The 15,366-nt window shown below is 36.9% G+C and overlaps 1 protein-coding gene across 1 annotated transcript in view; it reads left to right on the forward strand.

The window, feature by feature from the left end:
- Positions 1-283: 283 nt before the first annotated feature.
- The window catches only part of Pik3c2a (phosphatidylinositol-4-phosphate 3-kinase catalytic subunit type 2 alpha), a 113,339-nt gene continuing 98,256 nt past the window's right edge, over positions 284-15,366 (forward strand). The window contains exon 1 of the mRNA XM_026398977.2: positions 284-369. The gene's annotated coding sequence lies outside the window, so the exon portion shown is untranslated. The remainder of the gene's footprint in view (positions 370-15,366) is intronic.

Consider the following 15,366-nt stretch of genomic DNA (forward strand, 5'->3'; position numbering starts at 1 on the left):
GGGCTTCGAATGCCGGGTCGGAGAGGAGGCTGGCTGGGAGACCCAGCGAGCTCGCTACTTGCCCAGGGGTTGCACACAGGGAAGTCCAGGGCCAGTAGCCAAAAGCCTCAGTACGGTAGCTCCAGCCTCACGGGGCGCGTCCCGGCCCCGCCTACCACCTCAGGTAGGCCACGCACAGCAGCCAATCCGCAAGACGCCTGGGCGCGGAGGGCGGTGCTTGCCTGCCGGAAGTGACGTGATGTGCTTGGCTGGCCGCGGAGTCCGGCGGAGCTTTCGGCGGCGGCTGAGTTAGCCGAGGGAAAATGGCTCGGACCGTGGCGGCTGCGACGGCTCGAGTTGCAGTGGAAGGACAGACTCAGGCAGCGTGAGGTGAGAAGTGGTCGTAGTAGCCGGGGCCAGTACCGGGGTACATCTTGAGGCCGGTACGGGGGACCCTGCCCTCCGAGGGCGCAGTGGGATCCCGGGATGGGAGGGTCCCTTGCCGCCGCCCCCAGACCGCCGGTGGCCGCCTCTGACGCTTCGTCCGGTACTCTTGGCGCTACCCAACTCGACTCACATCCCTCCCGGCCTTGCTTCCACTAAGGCGGTTGCCAACGTCCCGCGGGAGGTGCGAGGGGCCCGCGTCTCTACCAGGCCCCTTTTGTCGGGAGCGAGGGTACGCTGGGGAGTTAGTTTTGACCTGAGCGGGGGGTGGGGGGGGAAGGCCACCTCCTGGTCCCTAGGGACAGAACTGGAGCCACAGTGTCCTGTCTTCTTCTCTTATGAAGTTCTGGCCAGTGTGTATGTGTTGCATTTCTCAGTTATGGCCCCTTTCCCCTCCTGTCCCAACTCGATCTTGGGGCTAATGATTCTTTTTCTTCTCCCGGGATCCCCCTCCCCCATCCTGTTCCCTTTTTGTCGGAATCCACTTGCTTTGGAAAGGCACTATTATTTGTGTGTATTTAGCGCATCATCCTTCTGGGAAAGCGCAGTTAGATTAAAAATATTTGCTTAACTGCTCCTGAGTCGTGACAGAAGAACAATAAATAATTAAAGAATAAAAACCATACTTATTTTCTCGCAAAATTGTTTGGCTTTGAACACGAGATTCTCCAGCTATAGAATCCCCGCGGCGCCCCCCCCCCCCCCCCAGGGAGCAGGGATTGAGGAGGAAAATGAGGAAGGAGAAACTAAGTGAGGAGGAAAGCCTGGATATAACCTGAAGAGAGAGCCTGGGGTAATTCGGTTTGTTAGCCTGATGGAAATTGGAATTTTAATTATATTTTTATTTTAAACAGCGTTTGAATTGAGGGAAACGAATGTGACATTACTCTTTGAACACGATTACTTATTAAAGAAGTATCCTAACACCTTTCCAGGTGGGTTTCAGGTCCTCTTGGAAAAATCATTTAGTATATTGGATTAATATCAAAGACCCAAGAAGGAAGGGGAAAAAGCAAAACTGTTCTTAGAGGAATGATGAAGACATAGTATAATGAGAGAAGACTACACAGAGGTCCAGGAACACTGATTCCAGGGGAGACTTTGTACCTTTGCCTCCTTGGAGGCCTTTAGCAGTCCTGTCATAATTGGACTTGGTGCTGTTATTCACCATTTCAAATTAGACTGAAGTGTTTTAGTTGAGATGTACAAACTTATGAAGATATTTAAGACAGTGTTTGAATTCTGAAGCACGTTATAATATTGAGAAAATAGAGATTTATTAACTGAAACTTGATTTTAAAAACAATTTTATGTATGTACAAAACACATAGAGCTTCCACCAATCCCATAATTTTGTGCTAAATTAATAAATATAAAGCAAATTCTTTTTCCGTATGAAAATCTCTGCTATTTTGTATGCATGTTGCTTGCATGCTACTTCTTTACAGATAACATATTTTAATGTTTTTATCCACAGGTTTCACACTTTTTCCAGTTTCAAAGAATATAAAAATTGGCATGCTTGCTTTAGGTATTTTAGAAACTACTATAACTTAATGTGTTTATTATGTGTATTATGATTCTTTGTTTCCTCTGCCATCCATAAGTTAAATTTTTTCATTTAAATTGCTGCGTCAGTTTCCATGTCTAGGAATCTTTCCTTAATCCAACACATTGTTTTGCACTGAGCACATTCATGAAGTGAACTTATACCTAAAGTGAGTGTTGAGGGGCTGGAGATGTGGCTCAGCCGTAGCGCTCTCGCCTGGCATGCGTGCGGCCCGGGTTCGATCCTCAGCACCACATGCCAACAAAGATGTTGTGTCCACCCAGAACTAAAAAAAATAAATATTAAAAATTCTCTCTCTCCTCTCTCACTCTCTCTTAAAAAAAAAATAAATAAATAAAAAAAATAGAGTGAGTGTTGAATTTCCCAAGAACTCACAGTTCTTATCCAAGCGTCAGACTAGCCTTTCAAAGCAATAGTGGTACAAGCATTTTTTTTTCTACTTCTTCCCCTCTCCCTCCACATTATTTTAGTGGTGCATTATAGTTGTACAGAATGTAGGGATTTGTTGTTACATATTCATATATGCACATAGTATAACAATAGAATTTTGCAATATCACTCCCCAGTATTTTCCCCCTCCCTCCCCTTCTTCTACTCCCTGGTCCCTTTCCTCTATTCTGCTGATTTCCTTTTGATTTTCTTTTCTACCTTATCATTTTTATTTCACTTAACAGTGTTCTTAAATTCCATCCATTTTCAAGCAAATGACATGATTTCATTTTTATCACTGCATAAAACTCCATTGTATATATATACCACATTTTCTTTATCCATTCATCCATTGATGGACTCCTAGATTGGTTTCATAGTTTGGCTATTGTGAATTGTGCAGCTATAAACATAGCTATACATGTATCACTTATAGTATGGTGACTTAAATTGTTTAAGATCAATACTGAGGAATGGTATAACTACATTATAAGGTAGTTCTGTGCCTAATCTTTTGAGGAGCCTTCGTACAGATTTCCATAGTGGCTGTACAAATTAATAGTCCCACCAACAGTGTAAAAGTGTTCCTTTTTCTCTACATTCTCTCCACAAAGCATTTTTAAAAAATGTTTTGTAACTGTGTTGCCTTTTTTTTTTTTGGTGGTGGTGGTGATGATACTGGGTGTTGAACCCATGGCCTGGCACATGCACATACCCATCCCTATTTATTGATTTATTTAGTGACAAGGTCTCACTAAGTTGCTCAGTCTGGCCTTGAATTTGCAATTCTCCTGCATTAGCCTCCTGAATAGCTATATGACATTATAGCAAACATGTGCTTCTGTGCCTGGCTATAATGTTTTTTTGATGATAATAATTTTTATACTGGGAAATATTCATCTAGGTGTCTTTTAGTTTGTTAGTAAGACTGTGGTTGAGACTGAAAGCAATTCCCATTCTTAAATAGACAAGATAAGTTTGTCAAAAAAATTTAAACTAAATAATGCCTTTAAGTTTGTATTGATTGATGATTATACTTTATACTACAAGTCAGTAGTCTTGTGCATTTATGTGTATTTTGTACCTTTGCTTTTCTCTGTAGTCTGTTTAATGATACCCCCCAACCCTCACCGATATGTCCCCCCCACTCTTATTCCCCACCCCCTGCCCTGAGGATTGAATCCAGTAGCACTACTTTTACCACTGTACTACATCCCCAGCCTTTTTATTTTTTATTCTAAGACATGTTCTTACTAAGTTTCCCAGGCTGGCCTCAAACTTGTCATCCTCTGCCTCAACCTCCTGAATCTCTGGGATTACAGGTGTGTGCCACTATGCCCATCTTGCAGTTTGGTATTTCTAAAATAATAGACTCAACAAGACTGTGCACCTGGACATTTTAGGCAATTAAAAATGAGATTTATACAATTTTAAACCACTTTTTGGATTTCTTAAAATTTTAAATTTAGCTTCCTGGGTGTAAAAACAAGTGGGTTTTAAAAACACTTTTTAATAGATTTGAAAGCAGTTATTGTTGGCTTAGCAGCTAGTATTTACCTTTTAACCTTGAAAATGCATGAAGAGGCTGGTGTGGTGAACCACACCAGTAATTCCAGCGATTTGGGAGGCTGAAGCAGGAGGATCCCAAGTTCAAAGCCAACCTCAGATACTTAGATCCTGTCTCAAAATAAAAAATAAAATATTAAAAAAGAAAGAATGAACGAAAAGAAAATGAATGAAGATACTATGTAACTAATATTCTTACTATTAAAATAAGAAATAAAGCTTTCTGTTTTAGTCTTAGGGTCTAGTAGTTAACATTAGTGATATGAAAAAGTAATTGCAATGTTGATTCACTTTATTGCTGTGTATGGAGTTTAGTTTTAAAAAAACACTAGAGGCTTAATTAGACAAGATAAATTTGTCAAAAGAATTTAAATAATGCCCTTAAGTTTGTATTGATTGATGATTATTCTTTAGCTAATGTTCCCCTCATCTGTTAAGTCAGTAAATAAGTAAATATTTTTATTTTCTTGAAGAGGAATATGAGATCCAAAAATGTTGTAACTTGTTTAGCATAATATGTAAGAGGTAATGCTTGAACCCACATCTTATAGTACTAGACCCAGTATTCTTTTCATTGCATGTCTTCATAATGGCTTTTGAATGTTTAGACATATAGCACATATCAGATTTTTGGAGTGTGTGTTAAAGAATGAGCAAGTTCATATACCAGCTAGGAGAGACCAACTATAATCCATATAGCAGAAAGTACTTAAGGTATAAAAAATTATTTATAGGAAAGAAAAGATGTGTCATTGAAAACAGATGAGAGTATATTAGGAAAGATATTTGAAAAAGAATTTATATCTTAATCTGTTACTAGAGGAAGAAGAAGGGGATGAAATTTTAAGGTCAGAGTTATTTAATGTGCAGGAAATGGCTTTGGGGGAAAATTAGATAAAGGAAAAAAATATAGTTTTAAGGAAGGATTTACAAGGCTTATTTCAAGCAATGGGACAGGATAGAAGTGAAGATGTGAGAATAGACCTCTGGGTACCTATGATCAACACTTTTTATTGTTTGGGTGATTCAGGAAATTTTATCTCAAGGCTATGAATCTATTGTGGCTCTAGTAGTGAGGTAGACAAATTGTCAGTTTACTGTCAGAAAATACCAGTAGATGCAGGAAGAAATTAGGTATTATTAAAGTTCTGTGGAATCAGAGGAAAAAGCAAAGATAAAGTCCTCTTTCAAGGGGCTGGGGTTGTGGCTTAGCAGTAGAGCGCTCTCCTAGCATGTGTGAGGTCCTGGGTTGATCCGCAGCACCATATAAAAATAAATAAATAAAATAAAGGTATTTAAAAAAATTCTCTTTCAAGATAATAGTGTATGGGAAATGAATGAGAGGAGACTAGAGGGAAATAAATGTAAGTACTTAATGGTAAGGTGGAAAAAACTGTGAATATTGGTGAGAGAGAGAAAAAAAATCTACTTTGTTTAGAAAATGCTGGTCCAATTAGGAAATAAGAAAACACTTTTTTCAAATAGTCTATTAATAATTTTTGGAGTGATTCAAAACATACATCTTCCCAAGATAAGCTCTGAAGGAGACCTGATTATTCCTATAAACAAAGCCATAGTGTATGAGTAGACATAATTACATAGATTTATTTGCTAAGTTACTTTGCTAACTGCTCTTTGGCTCCAGGGAATATGGAATAACCTACTTCAATCTGACTAGATCTCGTAATGACAATTATCAGACTAATTCCATGTATGTCGAAATGCTTATGCAACACTGCACTTTTTAGTTTTTTTTTTTTTTTAAATCTTTTTTAGGTCAGACTTAGATACAACTTACATATAAAACTCATCCATCTTGGGCTGGGGTTGTAGCTCAGTGGTAGAGCACTTGCATAGCACGTGTGAGGCACTGGGTTCAATCCTCAATACTACATAAAAATAGAATAAATAAAAATATTATGTCCATCTACAACTAAAAATATTTAAAAAACTAAAAACCTCATCTATCTTATGTGTACAGTTCTGTGATTTATGGGGGGGGGCAGTTGTGTAACTATTTGCACCACAATTAAAATATAGAATGTTTCCATCACTTTAGAAAGTTTTTTTTTTTTTCCTTGTGGGTATGGTAGTACACTTCTATAATCCCCATCCATTACTAGAGACTGAGGCAGGAAGATTGCAAATTCAAGGCCAGCCTTGGCAACTTGGCCAGATCTTGTCTCCAAATAAAAAATGAAGAGGTTTGGGGATGTAATTATATGCTTGCCCAGGTGGGTTTTGGAATTCATGTGCTCAAGGGATCTTCCTGCCTCTGCCTTCCAAGTTGCTGGGACTATAGGCACATACTACCATGCCTGGCTCAAAACATTTCTTTATGCTGCTTTTATAGTCAGTACCTTCTGTTCACCTCTATTCCTAGCTGATTTGTTTTTATCCCTATTTTGCCCTTACCAGAATGTCAATAAATTATCATCATATAGTATGTAGTCTTTTGATTTTGGCTTCTTTCACTTAGCATGATGCTTTTCAAATGAAATAATATACCTCTTAATAAACTTATTTAGAAATTTGTGAAATTTTAGACTTAGAGAAAAATTGTGAGGATAATACAAGAGAATTCTCATAAACTCTAGAGCTAGTTTGCCCTTCCTGCTTTACCCACCCTTGACCTCTAGATACCGAGGATTGAACCCTGGGCCTTTTAAATGCTAGCTCAATGCTTTATCACTGAGCCATATCCCCAGCCTGTTTTTTAAATTTTTGTTTTGAGACAGAGTCTCTCTAAATTGCCCAGGCTGGCCTCAAACCTGTGCTCCTCCTGCCTCAGCCTTTGAGTAGCTAGTATTATAGGCATGCATCACTGCAACCAGCCAACTATCACCACTTCTATCTCCACATTTTTTGATCCCTCTAGACAGAAACTTTGAACCTATTATCTTTATCTATCTATTCCCCTCTCCCTTCTTCCCTTGATAATCATTAATCTACTTTCTGTCTCTGAATTTTCCTACTTTAGATATTTCATATAAGTATAATCATATCTGACCTATTGACCCTTCATGCACTTAGCATAATGTTTTCAGGGTTCATCCAAGTTGCAGCATGAAAAAAAGCATTACTTTTTTTTCTCCTCTTTCTACCTTTTTTTATTGGTGCATTATAGTTGTAAATAATGATGGGATTTGTTGTTATATATCTGTACATGTATACAATATTGTATTATTACTTTTTATGATTGAATAATATTCCATTGTATGTATGTACCAAATTTTGTTTATCCATTCGTTGATGGATACTTGGTTTGTTTCCATCTTTTGGCTACCATAAATAATGCTGGTGTGAGAGTATTATATTGATACGTGTGTTTGTTTTTAGTTATTTTGGATATATATCTAGGAGTGGAATTTTGGGGTCATGTGGTAATTCTGTGATTAATTTTTTGAGGAAACACCAAAGTGTTTTTCAGAGTAACTGCACCTTTTTACATTCTGTCAGCCAAGTATGAGGGTTTCAATTTCTCTATAGCCTTTCTACTGCTTTGTATTTTCCTTTTTTAAAAAGTTACAGTCATTCAAGTAGGTTTGAAATACCTCATTGTAGTTTTCATTTGCATTTCTCTAGTAACTAATGATATTGGGCATCTTTTCATATGCTTTTTGGCAATAAACTGCTTTTTTTAGTGATAAGAACATACAGATATTTTTAGATATATGTAATTTTAAATGTTATATACTATTTTTAAGTTGCTGAGGTTGGCCTTGAACTTGCAATCCTACTGCCTCAGCCTCCCTAGTTGCTGGGATTACAGGAATGTGCCACTGAGCCTGGCTGTGTACTATTTTTAAATGCTTGTTATGCATTTTTATGTGCATGCGTATAAGATTTTATTTAATCTTGAAAACACTAAGAGGTATTATCTGTGCTTTAAAAATGAGAAAACTAAAGACCAAATAAGATTAAATTGCTTAGGATCACACAGTTAATAAGAGTGATGTCCAATATTTGAGCTTGGGTCTTGCTACTACATGATTTTTGTTTTTATCACAGTTTTATGAAACTACCCATTTCATGCAAATTGCTATCATGTGAAGGTTTTTTTAGTCATATAAATTGATGGAGTTTGGAAGGAGGAAAATTCCAGGAGTATTCATGTCAGTTTTTTAATGTTTTGGGTTTCTTTTCTTTTTGTTTTTTGGAACCAGTGGTTGAACCCAAGGGTGCTTAACCACTGAGCGACATCTCCAGCCCTTTTTTATTTTTTATTTTAAGACAGAGTCTTGCTAAGTTGCTTAGGGCCTTGCTAAGTTGCTGGGGTTGGCTATTTTGGATTTTTTAAATTGAAACTCAGTGTTATTTTTTTCCCTATCTTTAGCCATTTTGGAAATGCAGATATATACCATAACAGCATAAAAGCTTTACTGTTATTTGTCATGTTGGAATTGTGGTAATGTCAAACTATGTTTAATGATTCATGTCAATTGAATGAACAGTAAAGTAGTCCAAAGTTCAGTAATTATCTCTAAAAAGTAGTACTTTTGTTGAGAGACTGCGTCAGATTGAAAACTACTTGCTTAGCAAAATGCCTTTCTGTAGGAGTCTCTTTGCGTCTTTATCTTCTTTTCTTGTCCTCCTCCCGATCACATATAATGATACACAAGCAGACATAGGAGGTTGTTCTAGATCTATTCCATTTGTGAATCTTGCTTCTCAGGGCTCAAGGTGGAATAATGATTACTAATACTTACTAGACTACAGTGTCGCCATTGCTTTTTGTCAAAATACAAGAATTAAGCTCTTTATTAATGTATTTGTAGCACTTGCACAAAGCATTATCATAATAATAGAGCAGAATTGGAAGTTAAAGAATGGAGTGGAAACTGGCTAATCTCACAGTCTTTACACTTGTGGAAAAGCTTGGGAAAATTCTCCTTAGCTTTTCCCATGTCTCTTTTTATGTCCTGGTTGTGAGTCCAATTTCATTTTTTCTCTAACTATACTGTTAAGAATAGTATCCCCCCCCCCAACTAATGATTTTTTTTCTCCATTTCATTTGCTGTCTAAACAGTTGTTTACTTGTTTGATTCAAACGACTTCTTAATATTTCTGCTAAAATCCTTAGTATAAGTCATTATTGGTTCTTGTCTCTTTGTTACCTTTTAATTGATCTCCCAGTTTCCACTTTTGTTTTTCTGTTTGGACTTCCACAGAGCAATCTTTGAACAATGTAAATCAGATCATGTGAATGTAAGTAAAATCCACCTTTGGCTTCCTGTTACATCTAATAATTAAGTTTATTAGTGTCTCCTCACCCACTCCCATTCTAATTGAGAAATGGAGATTTTAAGATTTTTTTTTATTTCCCCCCAGGGAGGGTTTGTTTTTGATAGTTGAGCTTGGAAATTTAACTATTATTCCTACTCCTTCCTCTGCCCTCCCCTTCACCCAGGGGTGGGTGCCTTACCACTGAGCTATATATATCCCCAGCCGGTTTGATTTTTTATTTTAAAACAGGGTCTCACTAAGTTGCTTAGGACTTAGTAAAGTTGCAGAGACTGGCTTTGAACTACTCCTGCTCAGCCTTCTGAATTGTTGGGATTACAGGCATGTGCCACTGCACCTGGCCTTATTTTTAATAAGGTTCAGTGCTTGACCACTGAACCACATCCCCAGCCCTTTGTATTTTTTATTTTGATACAGGGTCTTGCTGAGTTGCTGAGATTGTCCTTGAACTTGTGATCTTCCTGTCTCAGTCTCTTGAGTTGTTGGGATTACAGTCATGCACCATCCTGCCCAGTTCTATATTTAGTAGTTTTTTAAGTTGAATTTCTCTTAATACCTTTAGACTTAAGAATATAAAACTTTTTCAGATATAAAGCTTGATTGAATAGGAAAGCTGATTTCTAAGGAAGTAATGTTCAGAAATGTCAGCTTCTAACTCCAGAGGGAAAACTATTACATCAGAATTAGTTTTTATTCAAAGAACTACGAAAACAGCTATTACATGGAGTAGTTGGCTGAATGTTTAAAGTCAAATAATATATTTGCTATGTATGTTTGACTAGTGATAACCTAGTTCCAATTGTTGATGTGTCTTTAGGTTACCACTCCTTTTTTCTGCTATTAAATCTCTCTAATTAATTTTTCATTTCTGAAATATTTTCCCTTCTAGCATTTTTTAAAAAATAATTTCCACCATGGCTGAAATTCCTCACATTTTTATATGTTACCCATCTTTTCTAAAAGATCATTTAGTATCTTTATCATAATTATTTTAAGACTCCTTTTGAATGATTCCAACATTTGGGACCATCTTTTTATCTGCTTATTTTCAATGTTTCTTTGACTTTGGGTCACATTTTCTAGCTTCTTTCTATCATAATCTTTGATTGTATGCCAGTCAACTTACATAAAGCAATATTAGAGCCTGAAGTTTACTTATTATTTACTTAATATATGTCTTCATGGCCTTTATTCTGACAGGTGACTAAATTGAATAAGCCTGACTTAAAAAGTAAAATGAGAGTCTGCCTTTTTTTCCCCCTTTTTTTTCAGTATGGCCTCTTGCATGCTAGACAAGCGCTTTACTGGTGAGCTGCAGTCAATTTTATTTTAAGGGTCTTGCTGTGTTTCCCAGGTTTTGCTTCGAACTTTGAATCCTGCCATCTCAGCCTCTGGAGTACCTTGCGCCACTGCCCTGGCTTAAGTCCTTTGTTGTAGCTTAGTCCTTTGTTGTCCTTTGTTGTAGCTTTAGTTTGATTCAATTCACTGTGTTCAAATATTTTGGGGTGAGGAATTCAATCCCTAGTATGACAAAAACAAACAACAACAACAACAACAAAAAAAAACACCCTGTAGTAGAATTGTGACTTTCTGTTCAGCAGGATTTGGGATCTGAACCTTGACATGATTTCAGGGATCTCTATTTTGCTACCTAGCTGGCCAGCTTTTCAGATCCCTGGTAAATTCTCTTTGTGTAGTTCTGCTTCCTGCCTGTGTCTTAGGAGCTCTGCCTAGCATGCTGTCCTTACCCTAACCTCTGGAGGGCAGCTGTTTTACATTCTGTGAAGGCCTACAATGCCATGGAGACTTTCCTTAGCCCTCCTGTCTCATCTTAAGCTGTGATAGCTGAAATGTTGTGCTATTAGACAAATTTCTCTCTGTTCACCTGCTAGTCCTCTTTGGAAGATGACTGCCTTGGACGTTTGTACTACAATGGGATCTCTTTCAGTTCTTGCCATGTCCCCAGATTTCAGTGTGCTACCTGTGTAACATTGTTAAAACCTTTGGGAGAGTTGGTGGGTGGAAACAGATTTGTTCCATGCTTCGGGCTCCATCTAAGTCTTTATCCAGCATTTTGGAACACTTAGCTACCTCTTCTACTCTTAAGAATTATCATCCATTATGCCAACCTATATGTAGCTGTTAAAATTTGTTAAAAAGTCTGGCTTATTTCCTCTTATCCCTGTCTGCAGTGCATTCTTCTTTCTGCTGCTATCCTGGAGAGGAGAGTAGTGGTGGGCTTTTCTCTCAATGAAGGATATCACTTTCTGAAGTTTAATTCATTAGTTTTTAAAATTTTTATTTTGTGTGTCCTTTGCTCTCTGATGTCTTAAAACTATTAGTGTTTTAGCTTATTTAGCTTGTTCTTTGTTGTTGGAGTGAGAGTGACAATCTCTTGCCATGTTGGATATCCTAATAAGTGAAAATTATGTTACACATTTATCCCCTTTGTTTTGAATTAATAAAGCATTCAATGATGAAAAATTTAAAAACTCTACCAAAGTTTAGAGACATTCCCCTACCTGCATTTTTAGATCATTTAGTATTTCCTTATTTTCATTACCTCAGTCTTCTAAAGTATCTCTTCCTTTCCATCTGTGCCTCTGATTGTATACTTTCCCTTTTTTTTCTAATGCCTAAGCTGGTATTTATCTTCTGTCTTTATCTCCTGATTTCCTTCCCTTCAGCCTACCAGATGTTGAAGGCCTTTCCCATTTTAAATACCTTACACCATGGCATTTTTACCTATTTAGCTTTGTTCCCTTTATTGTCAAAGAAGTGAAAGAATAATTTGTTCTTTTTATATGTAATTCCTTATTTTTCCTTTAGTTTTCCATGCTTCTCTAAAACTGCTCTTCAAAAACCACTAATGAATGCATGGAGGGAAATGAGGAGTAACTGCCAATGGGTAAAAGATTTCTTTTTTGGAGAGATGAAAGTATTCTGAAATTTTGGGAGTAGTGATGGTCATATAATTCTATGACTATCCTAAGAATAACTGAACTGTGTATTTTAAAAGGGTGAATTTTATAATAAGTGAATTATATCTCAATAAAGCTATCACTTAAAGAAATCATCGAGCAATTCTTAGACTTAGTGTATTTTTTTCCTGTCCTCATTCTGTGTCACCTCTTTTTAATTTCTTTCTTTTAAAAAATATTTTTTGTAGTTGTAGATGGATACAATACCTTTATTTAATTTATTTATCTTTATATGGTGCTGAGGATCGAACTTAGGGCCTCACATGTGCTAGGCAAGTGCTGTACCACTGAGCTACAACCCCAGCCCCACTTCTTTTTAATTTCTGACAGTACTGATCATTTTCTTCTTCGAACATTTTATTCTCTGTATTACTCTGACGTCAACCTTAAAACCTTTCTGTTATTTTCCTTCAACCTCCTTTTTCCTGCTTAAGTATTAGTGACTCTCGTGATCATCCTCTTGATACTTTTTTAATTCTCTACATTTTTCCAGGGCAATCTTACCTGCTTCCATGACTTAAGGTAAGGTATTCAGCTCTACATATATACTGTTTAAATATTTATCTCTAGCCAAATTGCTGTAGCCACAAGTACTTCTTGCTCTGATTGTGACCTTTTGGTCTGATTTTGATCTTTTGGAGAAAGAAATTGATGACTTATTATTTGGCATTTTTAAGATGGTTTCCAAATACTTTAAATGAAAATAAATGTGGGTTAAAAATTTACATGCTGTATCTCTTAGGATAAAATACTCATTTGAATGTATTCTTCAGTATATGATAGGTTTTTTATTTTTTATTTTTGGTAGTACTAGGGATTTGAGCACTGAACTACACCTACATCTTTTTAAATCTTTATTTTGAGGCAGGGTCTAAGTTGCCTGAGCGCTTCAAACTTGGAATCTTCCTTCCTCAACTTCCCAAGTTGCTGGGATACAGGCATGTACCACTGTACTGTGCTAAGTATCTGATAGGCTGTTAGAGCCCCACAGTGAAAATTTCCTTCCTAATCTGGTCCATATTTGATTTGATTTCATTTATTTGATTAACAAATACTTGAATGAAAGCTTTTGAAATTGTTCCAGGTCTAGGGTGTTGGGGATGCTGCAGTGAATCAAACAGCTAATCTTAGCTTCATGAACTTCACAGTCCAGAGAAAAAGGATCAACAATAAAAATACACAAGTAAGCTGGGCACAGTAGCAAATACCTATAATCCTAGAGGCTTGGGAGACTGAGGCAGGAGGATTCCAAATTCAAAGCCAGACTCTGCAACGTAATGAAACGCTATCTCAAAATAAAAAATTAAAAGGACTGAGGATGTGATTCAGTAGTTAATCACCCCTGAGTTCAATCCCCAGTACCAAAATAAATAAATAAATGTTGTGTGTGTGTGTGTGTGTGTGTGTGTGTGTGTGTGTGTATAAAGATGTAATATCATGGATGGTATTAAATGCTAAGGAGGAAGTAAGTATAGTTTTGTCTTAAACCTTTCAGATAAGGGATACTCAGCCTGTAGTTTGACTCTTGAAATTTGATTCTATTATTTCTTTTTCTTATTGTGCTGTCTAGGGTTCTGTAGAATGTTGATGTAGGGCCAGATGTGGTACCACACACCTGTAATCCCAGCTACTCAGGAGGCTGAGGCAGGAGGATCTGAAGCTCAAGGCCAGCCTCAGCAATTTAGAAAGGCCCTGTCTCAAGAAATAAAAAGGGCAGGGATATGGCTCAGTGCTTTCAATCCACAGTACCTCAAAAAAAAAGAAAAAAGAAAAAAAGCTGAAGTGTCATTGGCATCCTGTTTTTTTTTTGTTTTTTTTGTAAGGCACAAAGGAAAAACTCCCAAGATATTGCCATTAAGTAAACCTTCTTGCATTGTCTCATATATGAGCTATGTGTGTGTGTGTGTGGGGGGGGGACACCTCACATCCAGACCGTAACACCTAGCTTTCATTTAAAGTTAAAAACTGTACTCTTTTTTATGTACCTAACACATTTTTTTTTTTTACAATGAATACTTTTTTCCTTTTCCTGTGTGTTTATTATCAATTTGGTGTACAAGTAGGTTTAGTATAGTTTAATTGTTTTGTTTCAACGGGAGTGAGGATAATAAGCATCTTAACTTTTCTGTGAACTGTTTATTCAAGCTGTTTTTCTACAGGATTGCTTTTTTTTTAATTTAATAACTCTTTGGTTATGTATTAGGAAAATTAGTTCTTTCTCTGTAATCTGAGTAGCAAAAGTTTTTTCTTAAATTACTTTTACTTTTCATCACCTAAAACAATGCCTGGTACATGATATACATCCAGTGAATATTTATTGAAGATGTGAATACATTCTGTGATTTATTTCTTTTTGTCATACAAGTTATTTGTTAAGGGCTGGGGATGTGGCTCAAGTGGTAGCGCGCTTGCCTGGCATGTTCGATCCTCAGCACCACATAAAAATAAAATAAAGATGTTGTGTCCACCGAAAACTAAAAAATAAAAATTAAAAAAAAAAAACAAGTTATTTGTTAAAATATTTATGTACTTAGATACAGTGGCGCACACCTGTAATCCCAGCAGTTTAGGAGGCTGAAGCAAGAAGATTGCAAATTTAAGGCCAAATTCAAGTCTGAGTAATTTGGACACTGTCTCAAAATAAAAATAAAAAGCATGGGGGATATAGTTCAATGGTAGAAGGTCCCTGGGTTCAATCCCCATACTACACATAAATGAATGAATGAATGAATGAATGAATGAATGTATAAAAGCCATAAATGGGACTGGGGATGTAGCTTAGTGGTAGAACACTTTGCTAGTGTGTGAGAGGACCTGGATTTAGTCCTCAGTTCTGACAACAAACAAACAAAAATCCAGAATGGTAGGCCTTATTTATAAGTCTGTGGATTATTCAGGGGGCTTAAATAAGAAGAGATTTTTGTTCTCAAAAAACAAGGGTTGGGGTTGTGGCTCAGTGGTAGCATCCTTGTCTGGCATTTGTGGGGCACTTGGTTTGATCCTTGGCACCACATAAAAATAAATAAATAAAGGTATTGTGTCCATCTACAATTTAAAAAATATTTTTAAAAATCCAAAACAACAACAACAAAAAACAGGTGTTTGAATTATTTTTCTGGGGTAGAGGAAAATAATACTGCTGGGAACATTAAT

Source organism: Urocitellus parryii, chromosome 4, assembly GCF_045843805.1.
Source record: "Urocitellus parryii isolate mUroPar1 chromosome 4, mUroPar1.hap1, whole genome shotgun sequence".
NCBI lineage: Eukaryota > Metazoa > Chordata > Mammalia > Rodentia > Sciuridae > Urocitellus > Urocitellus parryii.